The sequence below is a fragment of the Triticum urartu genome, chromosome 5A, assembly GCF_056163025.1.
Source record: "Triticum urartu cultivar PI428250 chromosome 5A, HENAU_Tu73, whole genome shotgun sequence".
Lineage (NCBI taxonomy): Eukaryota > Viridiplantae > Streptophyta > Magnoliopsida > Poales > Poaceae > Triticum > Triticum urartu.
Genome location: NC_141877.1, coordinates 140,981,473 through 140,998,417, shown reverse-complemented (window position 1 = coordinate 140,998,417; position 16,945 = coordinate 140,981,473). Strand labels below are relative to the sequence as shown.

Below are 16,945 nucleotides of genomic sequence, written 5' to 3'. Positions count from 1 at the left end.
TCTCCTATTTCGTATTTTCCGTGAGCGAATGAGGCTGTGGAACACTTATTTCTTGATTGCCCCTTCAGTGTGGCGTGGTGGGCAGAACCTGGGCTTGATTGGGCATCCAATGGCAATAGATTGAACATCGTTGGCTCCGCTTCACGAGAGAGAGATGGGACCGTCCCATGTTCATGGAAATATTTCTGACAGCTGCTTGGAGCATGTGGAAAGAATGTAATAACAAAGTGTTTAGAACCGTTCCCCCAACGCTGGTCTGATGGAGAGAGAGGTTCAAAACATATTTTAGACTGCTAGCCCATAGGGTTAAGCCCTCCCTAGAACCATTTATTTACGGGTTAATTATCCTTTTGCCCTCAGTGGTGTCCATGTACTCAGTTTTGCCCTCAGTTGCGAATCGTGCTCAGTTTTTCCCATAGTCTGTGTGCAACTACTATGACGATGCCAAACGGCCAGATTTAAGTCCATTCCGTCTGTTGGCGTTAGTGGTAGTGGGTCCGGAGCTTACATGTGGGACCACGTGGAAGTTGGTCTGGAGTTTACATGTTGGACCGTGCAACAACGACAAATCCTAGGGTTCGAACCTGGCACACCCGACGCCAATCTATCCCGTGCGCCGCCCGGCCGTCCTACGACGCCGCCACCACCTACGCCGCCACTAGCTGCGTTGCCGGGGCTTTCCTGCTCCACCGCCACCTGCTCCACCACTACCTGCTCTACTCGCCACCTTCCTGCGATGCCACAGGTGGGGCGCTTGTTATGCCACTGCGCCCGCCACCTAGTCGACCCGTGGCGGGGCCTCCTTCCATGCGCCCGGCCAGAGCACTAATATGTGGGGGCTCGTGAATAAACAGGAAGTAGGAGGGTGAACCCAAGGGCGAAATGGCGAGCGGCGGTGACCCCGGAGTATTTAGTGAGGCAGGCATCGGGCCGGAGATCCGCCGTGTCCATGACTGGGTTCCCAAGGCGTAAGTCACGCCTCCTTTTTAGATTGAGCTTCCTTGTGCATTTCAACAGTCGATTCGAGTTGGTTTTGCGGTTGGTTTTGCTATTGTTGTGCAGCTTGCGTCTCTGTTTTTCGTGGGTTAGGATGGAGTTGCAGTTTTCTTTCTTGGTGCACATTAGAAGGGACCGGTACATCCCGAATGCAAAGCATAAGAAGAAATTCCAAGTAGGTTGCAATTATCTGTTGCCAATGGCTTGTAATTGGAGTTTCAGACAATTTGGGGAGGTAAATTTACAGCCAATATCCTTGAGGTTTGCTTGATGAAGTGGAATACAAATACTACGATGGGGAAAATAAATGGTTGATAGTTAGTAATTATGAAGAGCTCACTACCATGTTTGCTAAGCATAAGGAGAAGGAGAATTTTCATGTGAGGCTGCAAATTGATGTGCTTGAGTAGGCATTTGGACCTAGGACGACGGGTGCACCTTCTCGGGCAGAACCATGTCGCCGTAATGGCAACTCTAGCCAGAACAGTTCAGTTAGTGCATGGCGACGTGGTGGCTCGACAAGCGTGGGCACCGGCAAAAGGGCCCCCCTTGAAGTGGAACCTAATGCTTACAATTCCAGGGTTGATGAAGAGAAGCTATATTCTGATGTTATTCAGAACTTACGATGGGCACCTCGGGCTGAAAAACAAGATGAGGCTGAAAATGATGTCCGTGTGGAGGATGACGCGGTGGGTGAGGACGAACACCTTACAGTTGTTGAATGGGACCCTTTGAACCCTCATATGGAAGAAGGTTCCATTTTTGCATCCACGAGTGAGTTTAGAAATGCACTTATGACGTACTGCATCAAGGCAGAACGTACTTTCAAAGTTGACAAGAGTGATCAAGTACGTTACCGAGTGCACTATTCGACCGAGGGTTGCCCATGGAGGATGCTCGCATCTAAAATGTGAAATAGCATGAATGTTTAGGTCAAAGTGAACCCTTTTAGGCACACATGCCAGGAATCAACCCTTAGGAAGGAAACAATTAGTAGAGCCAAGTCAAGATGGGTGTAGGAAGAAGTAAAGAAGTGGGTGGAATAAAACCGGCAAGTGGGTGCAAAGGAATCACAAAAGAACATCAAAGACAAGTTCAATGGTAAACAACATGCTATGGACTCTATTTGTGGTAACTGGCAGGAAAGTTTTCAATTGGTGTATTCATTCAAAGGTGAAGTGGAGAGGACCAGCCCAGGTAGTATTGTAGATATTGACCACCACACCATGGAGTTCACATTTAGGGGAGTAACAAAGACCAAGGAATGCTTTAGGAGGGTTTTCGTCTGCTTTGATGCTTGTCGCCGGGTTTTTTTGGTAGGCTACAAGTCGTATTTGGCTATTAATGGTACTTTTCTCATAGGGAGGTTTAAAGGAAAGCTAGTAGCAGCTTGTGAAGTTGATGCACATAATTTCGTATTTCCAGTTGCATATGTTGTGCTGGAGACAGAGTCTGAGAAGAGATGGACTTGGTTTTTTCATAATCTGTGCCGGGCTATTGCACATCCCAATGGGTTGGTAATTCATACAGATGCCTGCAAAGGTTTGGAAATGGAGATCTCCAGTGGATTTAGAAGCTACAACTTGCATTTGTAGGCAATGGCAGATAACTGGGCTTCCATGCATTTATGCCTTGTTTTTCATCACTTCTCTCTCAAGTCCAGCAGGGAGCATACAACAGTATGTGCATGATTACTATTCTGTTGCAAGGTTCAAAGCCACATATGCATATGCCTTAACTGCTTTGGAGGGAAAACAACAATGGGACATAGTGGACTCTGGATTCAAGATTTGCGCTCTAGTTCTAAAGAGAGAAGCAGGTAGACCAAGGAAGAGTCGAATCAGACCTTGCAACGAAGGAGCTGGACATGGAGCGAGGCTGCGTAAGTGCACAAGGTGTGGTGGGTCTAGTAATTCTGGTAAGTATTGTGATAACAAAGTAGATCCAGCGTTCGGAGAGTACTTCGATGAAGGCTTCGATGAAAATGTTGGTCAGCAGCCGGTTGCAACAGATGATGAAAATGATGGTCAACAGTCGGTTGCAATAGATGAGGTTCTTGACGAGGTTCCAAATGATGATGGTCAACAGCCGCATGATTTCGACGATGATCCAAAATATCCACCAAATGATGTTCCAGGTGAAGCTCCAAATGATGATCCAAGTGAGGATCCAAATGGTGATCCTTGTGAGGCTCCAAATGGTGATCCGAGTGAGGCTCCAAATGATGATCCAAGTGAGGCTCCAAATGGTGACCAACCTTCTGTCGCTGTGAGTTCTGCTTGGCATGTAAATCTTGCCAATAGTACTGTACATTTATCACTTGACATGATCTCATTACCCTTTATGTTTTGTACAACTCTTCGGTAGTTTAGAAGAAGACACTTAAGGTACCGACAACCAAGTGGAGAAGAGAAGAAGCAATGAGCACCAGGAGCAAAGTGGTGGCAAGAAGCTCAAGGATCAAATAGAAGCCCCAACGCTATTTATGAAAATTTATGAAACATTATGAATAATGTTGTATTTCTGTTGAGTGATGTTGGACACACTACAAAAAAAAGACACATCCGTGACATTTTGGGCCGAATGAAATTTTTTCCTGTCATACATATGACACTTCTATGACGATAATTGTGATAAAACTCGGTATCATCATAGATGTGGTGGGCTCCTACTTCTATGACAAAAAATCATGACAGAAAATGGGCTTTTCGTCCTGGGCGGGACGGAGACACAGCTGCATGACATTCTTTGGGCCGTCCATGACGGAAAAAACCGTGGTAGAAGCGAGGGCGAGGAAAATTTCGTGGAGTTCCCAGTTATGGTGGGAGGTCGGGGGCCGAGCGATGCGCGCTTCTCTCGTACACGTACGCGCGTGTGTGCAAGGCGTTGGCTCTAATTGAACCCGAGTGAGGCATTGGGCTCTAACTGAACCCGAGCGATTGCACTGCAGGCTACGCGTTACTGAACCCGAGCGATTGATCGATGGCTGTTAACTGAACCCGATCGAGCGATTCCTTCGCTACTGCTGCTAACTGAAGCCGATCGATGCTGCCTCTGGATGAACAGTGAGCGTTGCGGGGGGGGGGGGTGGATGAACAGTTCCCGGTGGGGGTGGATGAACAAGACCCCGTGGTGTTGCCTCTGGATGAACAGGACCCCGATCGATCGAGCCGGTTGGGGCTGGATGAACAGGACCACCCCGTGGAGGGCAGGATGAACAGTAGACGGTGGAGGGAAGGATGAACAGTAGCCCGTGGAGGGGTGTTGAATAGGAGCCCATGGAGAGGGCTGGTTGAACAATAGCCGGTGGAGTAGCGTGCGGTGGAGGCTGGATGAACAGGAGCCCGTGGATGAACAGTCGCAGGTGGAGGCTGGAGGAGGTCGAGGTGGATGAACAGTAGCTCGTGGAGGCTGGAGGGGGTCGACGGTGGAGATGAACAGTATCCCATGGAGTCCCGTTTTGCGGTACACCACACCCCTCCTGATGAACAGGAACCCCGTTTCGACCGTAGCGCTCCAACACAAGTCCGTTTCGTCCGTTTTGCGGTACGCCACACCCATCCCAATCAACAGGACCCCCGTTTCGACCGTAGGAGGTCCATTTCCTCCGTTTTGTGGTACGCCAGACCCCTCCCGATGAACAGGATCCCGTTTCGAACGTGGCCGGTCGAACAGAAGGCCGTTTCCTCCGTTTTGCGGTACCCCAGGCCTCGTTTCCATCGCCTGTGCCGTCCAAGCCATCCCGATGAACACGACCACGCATTCCGTTGCCTCCCCATGAACACGACGCATTCCGTTGCCTCCCCATGAACACGACGCATTCCGTTGCCTCCCCATGAACACGACGATGACACCGTTTCTCCGTTCTGACCCAGCCATGTACACGAGCCCTGGCCGTACGTATGCGCGAGTAGGCGTTCGAGACCCCGCCCGTATGTACACATACATGGCCGTATTTTCTTTCTTGCACCCTGGCCGCCTCTACTACGACACGTGCGCGCCTCTACATCCACCAGTATATATGTATGTACACGTTCGCGACCAGAATAACAACTCTACATATGCTTCGACCAGGTGGGTCCCGACTGTCAGGCACTTCCTTGCGTGCGAAGATGTAGCTGGTGGGTCCCAGCAGTCAGGGGGGCGAAGTACGGTGGCCCGTCCGGTGGGTCCCCGCTGTCAGGTGGAGGAATAATTATTTTGCACGTAATAAGGAGGCACTTCCTTGCTGCGGCCGTGGACCCAGCTGTCAGCCTCTCCACGTACAGTCCACATCCGATGGAAGCCATTCCTTGACCACGTTGACCACGCCGCACCGAGAGCACCAGGGCAGTGGACGACGGCGAGGCCTAGGAAGGGGACGACGCGGAGCCGGGGAAGACGCGACAGTGGATGCCCACGTGTAGAGGAGTACGAGGGTTCACTGGTTCGTTGCGGTGTGAGGCTGCCGTCGCCGCAGAATAACAGGGGGTGTGGGTGACTAGAGGGATGGCCTGGCCAGCGGTGGGAGTAGTAGGGGGCGGTGAGGCCTCCGCCGCATCGCAGCCGGCCACGGGAGGCAGGAGCACGAGGCACGACCGGCGCTGGTTTGGGCGGCTGGAGCAAGAAGACCAGAGGTTGAAGAAGCACTACGGCCGTTGGATGGACATCGTACGGTCACTGGAGCTAGAATCGTGAATATTCCCTAAGTTGACAAAACCCTCCATCCCCGTCAACTTAGTAGGCCCACAAGTCAGCCTGCCACTATACCGGGTCCCAGCTAACAGGGGGAGTATTCATTTTTTTTGTGCATAATAAGGGGGCACTTCCTTGCGTGCGAAGATATAGCTGGTGGGTCTGAGCTGTCAGTGGCGGTAAAGTTTTTTTTCGCAAAATACAAAGGCCCTTTCGTGGGTCCCTAATGTCAGGTGGATGAATCATTATTTTGCACGTAATAAGGAGGCATTTCCTTGCGTGCGGCTGTGGACCCAGCTGTCGGCCTCTCCACGCAAAGTCCACTTCAGATGCATGTCAGTCGCTGACCACATTGACCAGGCCATGCCGAGAGCACCAGGGCGGTGGACGACGGCGAGGCCTAGGAAGGGAACGACATGGAGGCAGGGAAGACTCGGCAGTTGTTTCCCACGCAGAGGAGAGTACGACTGTATGAGGGTTTACTGGTTCGTCTGCCGTCGCTGGAGAATAACAGCAGGTGTGGGTGAGTAGAGGGATGGCTAGGCCAGCGATGGGAGTACAGTGGGGCGGTGAGGCCTGCGCGGCAGCAGAGTCGGCCGCGGGGAGGAGGGAGCAGGCAGTCCCGCCGGCGCCTGTTTGAGCGGCTGGAGCAGGAAGAGCAGAGATTGAAGAAGCACGGCGGCCGTTGGATGGCCATCCAAGAGTCACTGCTTGTGCATCAACCTTTTTTTAGGAAAGCCTCAAATCTGTGGAAAACAGCATACAACCCATCTGCCATTATTTCTAATAATTTATAGCCCATTTGCTAATTATTAAGGTTTTTTGGAGCCCATATTCTTTTTGTTAGCATTACAGCCCATATTGTGGCCATGGTTAAAAAATTATACGAAATTTTGCATATTTCGGTGCGGTCTGAACTGTTTTTAATCCCGAAATTTCGACTCACATTCAAACTGATTTTAAAAATAAATGTATATAAATATAAAATCCAACAAATTCTCCACACATAAAAATTAATGTAATTTCAAATCTCGAAATGAAAAAAAGATATTTGAAACTAATTACCGGTTTGATGTGTTTTAAAAATGTACAACCCATTTCTCATTACTGATGGGCCATTTTCTCAGCCAGCCGAATGAAAGCTCTCCTCGTCTTGAAAGATTTGCAGACCAACAGGCCTGACAAAGTGACTTGGCAAATCACAAAAAACTGGGCTGTGGTCGTGGACCCAGCTGTCAGCCTCTCCACATACAGTACTCTTCCGATGGAATGTCGTTGACCACGTTGACCACGCTGCGCCGAGAGCACCAAGGTGGTGGATGACGGCGAGGCCTAAGAAGGGGATGACGCGGAGCCGGGGACGACGCGGCAGTGGATGCCCACGCGGAGAGGAGTACGAGGGTTCACTGGTTCGGCTGCGGTGTGAGGCTGCCGTCGCCACAGGGCCTGGCTAGCGGTGGGAGTAGTAGGGGGCGATGAGGCCTCATCGGCAGCACAGCCGGCCACTGGAGGCAGGAGCAGGCGGTCTCCCCGGCGCTGGTTTGGGCGACTGGTGCAAGAAGAGCAGCGATTGAAGAAGCAGCAGGACCGTTCGATTCAAATCCAATGGTTACTGCTACTAGAATCGTTTGTTGACTAAGTTGACAAGCCCTGCGTACGCGTCCCCAGGTCAGCCTCCCGACCGGTGCGCCCCAGATGTCAGTGGGAGGAATCATTTTTTTCGCGTAATAAGGAGGCAGTTGATTGCGTGCGGCCAGGCCAGCGGAGGGAGTAGGGTGGGCCGGGGAAGCCTGCGCGGCATCACAGCGGGCCACAAGAGGAGGGAGCAGGCAGCCCGCCGGCGCCAGTTTAGGCGGCTGGAGAAGGAAGATCAGAGATTGAAGAAGCACGTCGGCCGTTGGATGGACATCCAACACTAACTGCTGCTAGAATCGTGTGTTCACTGACAAAGCCTTGCGTAAACAAGTCAGCCTCGAAATCCGTGGCATGTACAGCCCATTTTGTATTATTTTTATAATTTTTTACTCATTTTCTAATTCATATGGAATTTATTGCAGCCCGTTTTCCATTTTTAGAATTGCTGGCCATTTTCTGGTTAGTACCAAGGTCAAAAAATTAACTAAATATGTGGGAAATTTTGAAAATTCGCAAATTTTTGCTGGGGAACGAAATATTCTTAATCCAAAAATTAATAGCCATACTAAAACAAATTTAAAAATAAATTAGTACTATGTCATGTTAAATCCAATGAAATATGTATAAGATATCAGTGAAGAACAAAAACAAAAAAGTAACTTATATCCCATTTGCTATAATTTTTTTGGAATTTTCAACCCCTTTTGATATTACTTTTAACAGACATTGACCATACTCTTAAGCCAGGCCGGAATGCATCCCTCCTTGTCTTGAAAGATTTGCATCCCAGTAATTCGGAGAAAACAAATAGGCCTAGCGTGGGTATTCTTCAAAAAGAAATACTGGGCTACCTATTTTCCCAAAGAACTGGTGCATGAGTATTTAGCTTTATTTATTTATTTACTTATTTATGTTTAGGGGACTATGAGCATGTACCTGGGCCGGATTCATGTGAGAGCCTCCCTTCCAGTTTATTATGGGCTTCTCTATTGGGCCTTCATCAGTGGGCTGCATGTTATCAACAAGTGGAAAATGTGTTCTGAGTTTCAAAAAAAAAGTGTTCCGTACGATAAATAGTATGCACTACGTAAGGTACGGGGCACTAAAGGACCAAGCCATGCAACGACTTCCAAAACATTGTGTTTGTCGTTCTAACAACACATTTATTCAACCAACAGACGAAATATACTACTGATTGTACATTGAAAACAGCAGCAGCAGCAACCAGGGCTAAGGGTGCAACAGAAGCAGTAAGCAGGACAGAAGAGTGAAGACGCAACTCTCTCTTCCAAACCAAACATCAGCCATCATTACAAAAGGGCTACCAAAAAAGAACAAGTGTATGCATCAAACTAAATAAAGATCCTACTACACCAAGTGTACGCATCTAACTAACTGGCTCAGTTAGACGTTACTATTTTTTTCGAAACGGAGGCAAAAGAATTGCCTTGTCGATTAATTAAGAAGAAGAGAATTGCCCGGTTAATCTATGGAAAACCGGGCTAAAACCGAAGACGTTACTATTTATTAAGCTGTAGTGGAGTCGCAGATGGAGAGGAGTGGGAAACTTCACTGGTTCGGGTGCGCGGCAGCACAGCCGCGGTGCCGCCCACGGGAGACAGGAGCAAGAACAGAAGTTGAAGAAGGAGCACGGCTATTGGATTAACATCCAATGGTCCAGCTGCTAGAATCATTTGTTGATTAAGTTGACAAAGCCGTGCGTACACGTACGCTTAGTAGGCCCACAAGTCAGTCACCAAATCTGACGGAGACCTTTTACTATGTGAGGGCAGCAAACACTACTAGGAAAAGGCCTACTAATGGCGCACCAGTTTTGCCTACTAATGGCGCACTGCTGGTGCGCCATTAGTATCACGCCACTAGTATTTCTTACTAATGGCGCACCACCGGTGTGCCATTAGTATCTGGTGTACTAATGGCGCACCAAGCAGTGCGCCATTAGTATAGAAGACCATGCGCCATTAGTATGCCTCCCAGGGGCCATATTTAACCATGTGCTTTGGCATACTAATGGCGCACTGTTGGGTGATGCGCCATTAGTGTGATTATAACAGTGCGCCATTAGTGTCTTGTGTGGTGCACCACTAGTATGAATATTAGGGATTTTTTTCATTTCTGATATTTTCACAGGTTAAAAAATATTAGAGATAACATACAACACAGATCTGCTTAGCTTACATACAGGGGGCCATATGTAACGATGTTACCTGCGTCCACCAGATCATATCCAACACACAAGTTTCATCATATATACATACATAGCCAACACATAGTTCCATCTTTACATATTACAAAAGTTTCACAATGTTCATTCAACACCGTTATCCATCAATTCACAAAAGTTTCACATTGATACAAAATAAAAACACAAATGGAAAAGAAGCACTCCATCCATGCAAGCTTCCGTGAATTAAATCAAATCTGCAAAATGATAAACAAGAAGTTAGAATAAGAAGAAGAAGAAGAGAAGAAGAAGAAGACTAGAAGAAGAATAAGAAGAAGACTATAAGCTTATTATGTAAACTTGATCATTTTGTGCTAACATAAGTAATTTTGGATCTAACCTATAGGAAACTAAGCATATAAGCTCTAAGTTAGCATATTAGAGCCAACTTAAGTAAAATGAAGCTAACCTATGTCATTTTGGATAGGAAGAAGAATAAGAAGAAGACTATAAGCTTATTATGTAAACTTGATCATTTTGTGCTAACATAAGTAATTTTGGAGCTAACCTATAGGAAACTAAGCATATAAGCTCTAAGTTAGCATATTAGAGCCAACTTAGGTAAAATGAAGCTAATCTATGTCATTTTGGATAAGAAGAAGAATAAGAAGAAGACTATAAGCTTATTATGTAAACTTGATCATTTTGTGCTAACATAAGTAATTTTGGAGCTAACCTATAGGAAACTAAGCATATAAGCTCTAAGTTAGCATATTAGAACCAACTTAGGTAAAATGAATCTAACATATGTCATTTTGGATAAGAAGAAGAATAAGAAGAAGACTATAAGCTTATTATGTAAACTTGATCATTTTGTGCTAACATAAGTAATTTTGGAGCTAACCTATAGGAAACTAAGCATATTAGAGATAAATAGGTAACTAAGTATATATATATCATTTTGGAGATCTGACATACCTGACATAGTTCAGTTCTCATTGTTCTTCTCCTTCTCCTTCCTCAGCCTGATGCACCAAGAGCGGCGAGGCGGTGGAGGCAGCTGTGGGATGTAGTCTTCTACCACAATTGGCGTGGTCATGTCGCCCAGCTGTGGGATCGCTGGCGCCACCACCGGTGCGTGGTAATTGTCAGGCACCACTACCATCGCGAGACCACCCTCAGCCACCACCATCTCTTGCCCATGGTCAGCCACCACCATCTCTTGGCCATGGTCAGCCACCACCATCTCTTGCCCATGGTCAGCCACCACCATCTCTTGCACCTGGTCAGCCACCACCATCTCTTGCCCTTGGTCAACCACCACCAGCGCTAGGTCATCCTCAGCCTAATGCCCATCGTCATCCTGCAGCTCCTCATCCCCACTCTGCTCCTCTTCTCCCCCACTCTAGTCCGGATCATCCTTCTTGTTGTCTTCGCTGCTGCCAGAATCGCTGCTGCTTTCGCTAAGGCCAGAATCACTATTCCTTTTGCTACAGCCATAATCGCTGCTGCTTTGGCTGTAGCCAGTGTCGCTGCTGCTGCTCCCATTGCCTGTCCAAATGCAACAATGAGCGTTAACAATCGATGTGAGACAAAGCCAAATATGGAGGAATAAGAAGAGGCAGAACGCACTGGCATCTTCGTCTTCAGCGTAGCGCATGCGACACATAGTCTTGTTGAAAACCTTCACGATGAGCATTGTGGCGTCATCATCGTACCTCAAGGGAAGAAAGTACCTGGTCCGCAGGTCGTAGGCACTGTAGAACTTCTCCCAGCCACGACACAGGGCCCTCCTCGATCACCAACTCCACATCCCACAACCTGCGAACCCTGCTGCCGGCCTGTCGGAGCTTCACATTATCTGGCAGATCTTCACCCAGCATCTTCATAAAAGCGTCAGGCAACCTCTGCAATTTGGGACAAGGAGTGATGTAGAAAACAACAGAGTTATCATAATGAGATGGGTGAAGGGGAGATCTCTCATTTTATATACTTGCCTCGTGGCCGACACTGAAGAAGAAAGTATGATAGTGAAGAACTTGAAAGCATCCAACTCGTACTCCAGTGAGGCAGAGCGGCGGTGGCTGCTTCCCCCCATCTCTGATAAGCAGTAGAAGAGACCAATTAGTACCCTTACAACATTATAGCAGCATAAATTTTGAGCAGAAGATAATCAACATTAGTCGCAAGTACCCCATATGTCCTATTTTTAGCAAAGTCATGCTAAAATTCACTGAAAATTTCAGCATGACCTTTGCTGAAAATAGGACATATGGAGTACACGAATTTGCCGGAACGGAAGTTAATCGACATTCCAGCAAACTCAAGGGCCTCTCGGGGACAAAACCTAGCAAACTAGCAAGATGATCATCATCTTTGCAAGTCATTACTTGTCAAATACAGAAGAAGGAACAATTTATTTGTGACATAGTTGGCCCATACAGAAGAAGCAACACCCTACACTAGCCTTAAAACAAGTGAAGTTTCACCCATATAAGAACAACTTTATAACATCAGAGAAGTTGCTATGTTTTTTCTACTGCTAGGAAAAACATCACTCATTGGAAATGAAAATCTCAGTACGAACATTTTGAACTTTGAAATGAAATACAGTATTAGTATTAGTAGTATATGGAGTAGTATCTTGTCTAGTAGTAGTATTAGTTGTATATGGAGTAGCAAGTTTTGCCTCAGAGACAGCAAAAGCTATGTTTTTTCTCAATTAGATAGCTAAGTGGAAAACCACATCAAGTTCTGATAATCCATCTAATCTAATGAAATCTGAACTCAACCTGATCATGGTTCATGCCCTCAGACACATCAGCACCTCAAGAATTCCATGACAAAAATGAAAAGGACCAAGACAATCACCACACAAGTGATGAAAGTACTAGCGAATCATGTTAAAGCTAACCTCTACTTTTGACCCTCAACTATAACAACCGCATGCAGTACAGAGAAGTGTTGATGCAGGCATCAAACATTATAATGGCTGAATTTGATCTACTCCAATAATTTTCTCAAGTTACATGATTAACAAGCTTGGGCTTAGCAGTAGTATTCTAAGAAAATATTTTCTTGAAGCCTGAACAACTGGCTTTCCTTTTTAAAAACAGAACCAAAACCATGACACAATCACTTGACAACATCTATTGACTACATTAGATGGATAAATTCCATATGTTGTGGAAGACCACCCTCAAGCAGACTTCTTAGAGCATCTCCAACAGCCGCGCTAAGCGCCACGCGCAAAAAACCTGTTTACCGCGTGCGCTGCGGCTGGTTTTGCACGCCCGCCTGCGCTGGCTCCAGCAGCCGTGCTATAATGCAGCGCGCGCGCCGCTCTAGCAGAGCGCAAAAATACAGTGTGCGCGACTCGCCGGGCATTTTGCATATATGATATTTTGGACAAAAATGAACATGTGAAATTTGACACAAACAAGTTGATGAATAAAAGTTCATGCCCACAAGTTCAAAATCATGCCCACAAGTTCATCCAACCAAGTTCAAATGCAAACTAAAGTTCAAGACATGAAAGACACATCAATCTTCATCTTCCTCGTCTTCGTCTTCGTCCTCATCTTCCGAAGATGACTCTTCCGCCTCTGAAGATGAATCTTCCTCCCTCTCCTCATCACGCACCGCATCACGTACCGCATCATGTGAAGCTCCGACGGTGTTGGCAAGATCTTCAACGGCATCTTCATAGGAATGTGTGTGAGAAGGCACATCGAAAGACATTGCACCCATGGCGGCCGGAGGTGCACCCATGCCTCCCATGAGAGAAGCAAAACTCATGCCTCCCATGGCGGCCATAGCGTCGGAGGGTGCTCCAAAGCCATCCATGCCTCCCATGGCGGCCGGAGGTGCACCCATGCCTCCCATGGTGGCCGGATGTGCACCCATGCCTCCCATGGCTCCGAAGCCACCCATGCCTCCCATGGCGCCGAGGCATTGAAAAAATAAGAAGAAAAGAAAAGTTGGAAATTTTTTCACCTTGGGGGCATTTCGTTGAACACGTGGTGCGCGTCGGCGGCCGGCTCAACGAGTGAGCTCGCCGGCACTTCGGTAGCCGCCGCGGCCGTCGAACGCCCTGCAAGCTTCTTTCCCCTCGCCTTCGTGGTGCCGGAGCCGTCCGCCGCCTTGTTTTTCTTCATGGATGTTTTGCCCTTCTTCGTCCGCGCCGCATTGGGGACCTTCTTCGACGGTGCGGCGGCGGCACGGGACGGCGCCGGCGCGACGCCACCCGGTGCCATGGTCATCCGCGGCGGCAAGAAGAGGCTGCGCGCGAGGCCGACGCTCGGCGGAGCTCCAGCGGTGGCGACGCCAGTGCTTCCCGCGCTAGGGTTTCCGGCGGCGGCGGGGGGGGGGGAGGGGGGGTGGGGGTCGCGGCTGTACAGCGGGGTGAGCGGGGCACCGGTGTGCGCGTCCATGGGTGGGTGGCAGGGCTCCGGCGCCGGCGTGTGCGGGGCGTAGGACGAGGAGAGGAGAGAGTGCGGCGCGAGCGCTCGAGTGTGCCGCACGCTGTAGCTGGCGCCCGAAATACGCCGCGCGGGTAAGTGTTTTCAACCACGCGCCCAACCCGTTATAGCGCGCGCGTCGTTTTTGTGTGCCCGCTGGAGCGACCCGCCGCGTTGCGCGCGCGCTAAAACAGCCTAATTTGTGGCGCGGCGCTAGTTTAGCGCGGCTGTTGGAGATGCTCTTATGACCATGGCTCCTAAATGGATAAGCGTTTGGCGAGAAGACATTGTGGACAACAATATTTAAAAGCATACCTTAAGTAATATTCTTAACTATATCATCATCTTATGAAATATTATAGTGTGCTGGCTGTTCTAGAAAATGCAGCAATATTGTAAACATAACTTTTAGACAAGCTAGAGAAAGAGATGAATGGATGAAAATGACACCCTCACTATTTTAAATTTAATAGAAACCACACAGGAGTTACCATCCCCAAATCTTCTTTTTTATTTATTGTCAAGTAATTACTGAAATATTTGAAACAGAGGCCACCATTGCACCACCATTCACTAACAAACCATTAGAGCATTGTGAACAACAAATTCAGAGAAAACTCTCTTTGGCACACAAATTCAGAGCATCGTGAACAACAGAAACAACTGAATGTCCTATCATGACATGGCAACGAACTAACAAAAATTGCGCGTTCTACCAGCACACCATTAGTACAAAATTTTCTCTAATCTTACTGGACACAAAATTTTTCTTCAGTGTGTCCAGTGCATTTTTTTAGTGTGTCCAAATCTTGCAGGTACCAAGTACTCCAATGCACATGGAGTACTAATTATTCATGTTTGCTAGGCACTACTCCCACAATTTTTTGAACCTAATTTGACCTAAATTCGAGAGGGATTTGACCTAAACCTAGCAAAAGAGAGAAGAAGAGGGCATGGCCGGGATGGAGGAGAGGAGGAAGAGAGGAGAAGAGAGGCAGAGGGAGGAGGGTTACCTGACCACGATGAGGTGGTGGCCGGAGCGGAGACGGCAGAGGGCGGAGACGGCGAGCTTGGGGGAGGCGGGGATAGACGGCGGGGAGGTCGCGGGCCTCCTCTCCTGGTGGACGTGGGGCCTCCTCTCCTGGTGGAACTCGGGGCGGGGCGGCTCCGAGGCGAGGGAGGCGGCGCTCGGGGGGGAGGCGGGGCTCGGGGGGGAGGCGGCGAAGGGGAGAGGGAGGCGGCGGGGGCGCGTGGGCGGTTGCGGCGAGGTTAGGTCGAGTGGGGGAGGGAGAGAGGCCAGAGGGGAACAGGTGGAGTGGGGGGGGGGGGGTTAGCAATGGCGCACCTCCCCCTGGTGCGCCATAAGTACGACGACAGCAATGGCGCACCACCCCCAGGTGCGCCATTAGTACTAATTTTTTATTACAGTTCGAGCACTCAGGTTATATTCCACCTAACCGTATCCAAAACAGAACACACACACTAGCCCGACTGGTCAGCACGCAGCACACACATTGGGAGGTCCTGGGTTCGATTCCCACGCTCCCCAAATTTTGTTTTTATGCATTTTTTTCTTTGCACATATCTTTTTATGCATGCATCCAAATATAACATGTCACATATGCTAGATGCTCAGAATTTCATGTAGAAAAATAATATGCAGTTTGTTGCCATGTTAACAACATTTAAAATGCTGTTTGATATTTATTTGTGTTTAAATATGTTCAAACTTGTTTAAATCATAACTAAATATCCATAGCTCAAAATTTGACAAACTTTATATGCTTTTGGGAGTAACATATATGCGGTGGCTCGTTGGCGGCGGTGGAGCGGGGGCGGGTGCGGGGGGTGCTCGTCGGCGGCGGTGGAGCGGGGGAGGGTGCGGGGGGTGCTCGTCGGCGGCGGTGGAGCGGGGGCGGGTGCGGGGGGTGCTCGTCGGTGGCGGTGGAGTGGGGGAGGGTGCGGGGGGTGCTCGTCGGCAGCGGTGGAGCGGGGGAGTGTGCGGGGGGTGCTCGTCGGCGGCGGTGGAGCGGGGGCGGGTGCGGGGGGTGCTCGTCGACGGCGGTGGAGCGGGGGCGGGTGCGGGGGGTGCTCGTCGGCGGCGGTGGAGCAGGGGCGGGTGCGGGGGGTGCTCGTCGGCGGCGGTGGAGCGGGGGAGGGTGCACCACACATACATGCGCCATTAGTAGTTTTGCAAAAAAGTATTAAAAATAATTTTTATACTAATGGCGCACCGTGGCACAGTGCGCCATTACTAGTTTGAACTAGTAATGGCGCACTATGCGACGGTGCGCCATTAGTAGTTTTGCAAAAAAGTAAAAAAAAAGAATACAGTAGTGGCGCACTCAACGGTTGGTGCGCCATTAGTAGTTCTAACTACTAATGGCGCACTTTGCCCGGATGCGCCATTAGTATGTTTGAAAAAATGAAAAAAAACATTTTGTTGCTAGTGGCGCACCTTGTGCCTGGTGCGCCATTAGTGTCTTACACACTAATGGCGTATCTTCACGTGGTGCGCCATTAGTAAATAGTAGTGGCGCACCACATTTCTGGTGCGCCATTAGTGTCAATTCCATCTATAGCCCTTTTCCTAGTAGTGAAATCTAATCCTGAAGACCTTTTACTATGTGAGGGCAACAAATCTAATCCTGGAGACCTTTTACTATGTGAGGGTAGCAAATATAATCCTGAGACCTTTTACTATGTGAGGGCAGAAAATCTAATCCTGGAGACCTTTTACTATGTGATGGCAGCAAATCTAATCCTGGACATACTTTGTTGACTTGTCCACCAACCGCCACTTTCTATCCTTTTTTCAACCAATAATAGATCTGTTCCTTATCCAGTTTGTATTGCGTTTTCGCATTATTTCCCTTTTCAACCAAGAGACCGGTTGGGTATCCGGTCTCTACTAATTTCACCATATTATTTCCTCTTTGAATCAAGTCCTAGATTCATGCTACAACTTTCCCCGTTTCTTCGTTGTTTGAACAAA

The 16,945-nt window shown here is 48.5% G+C and overlaps 1 pseudogene; it reads right to left on the bottom strand.

Annotated features, from left to right (window-relative positions):
• Positions 1 to 13,482: 13,482 nt before the first annotated feature.
• On the bottom strand, positions 13,483 to 14,263 carry LOC147970610 (uncharacterized; annotated as a pseudogene).
• Between the last annotated feature and the right edge of the window lie 2,682 nt (positions 14,264 to 16,945).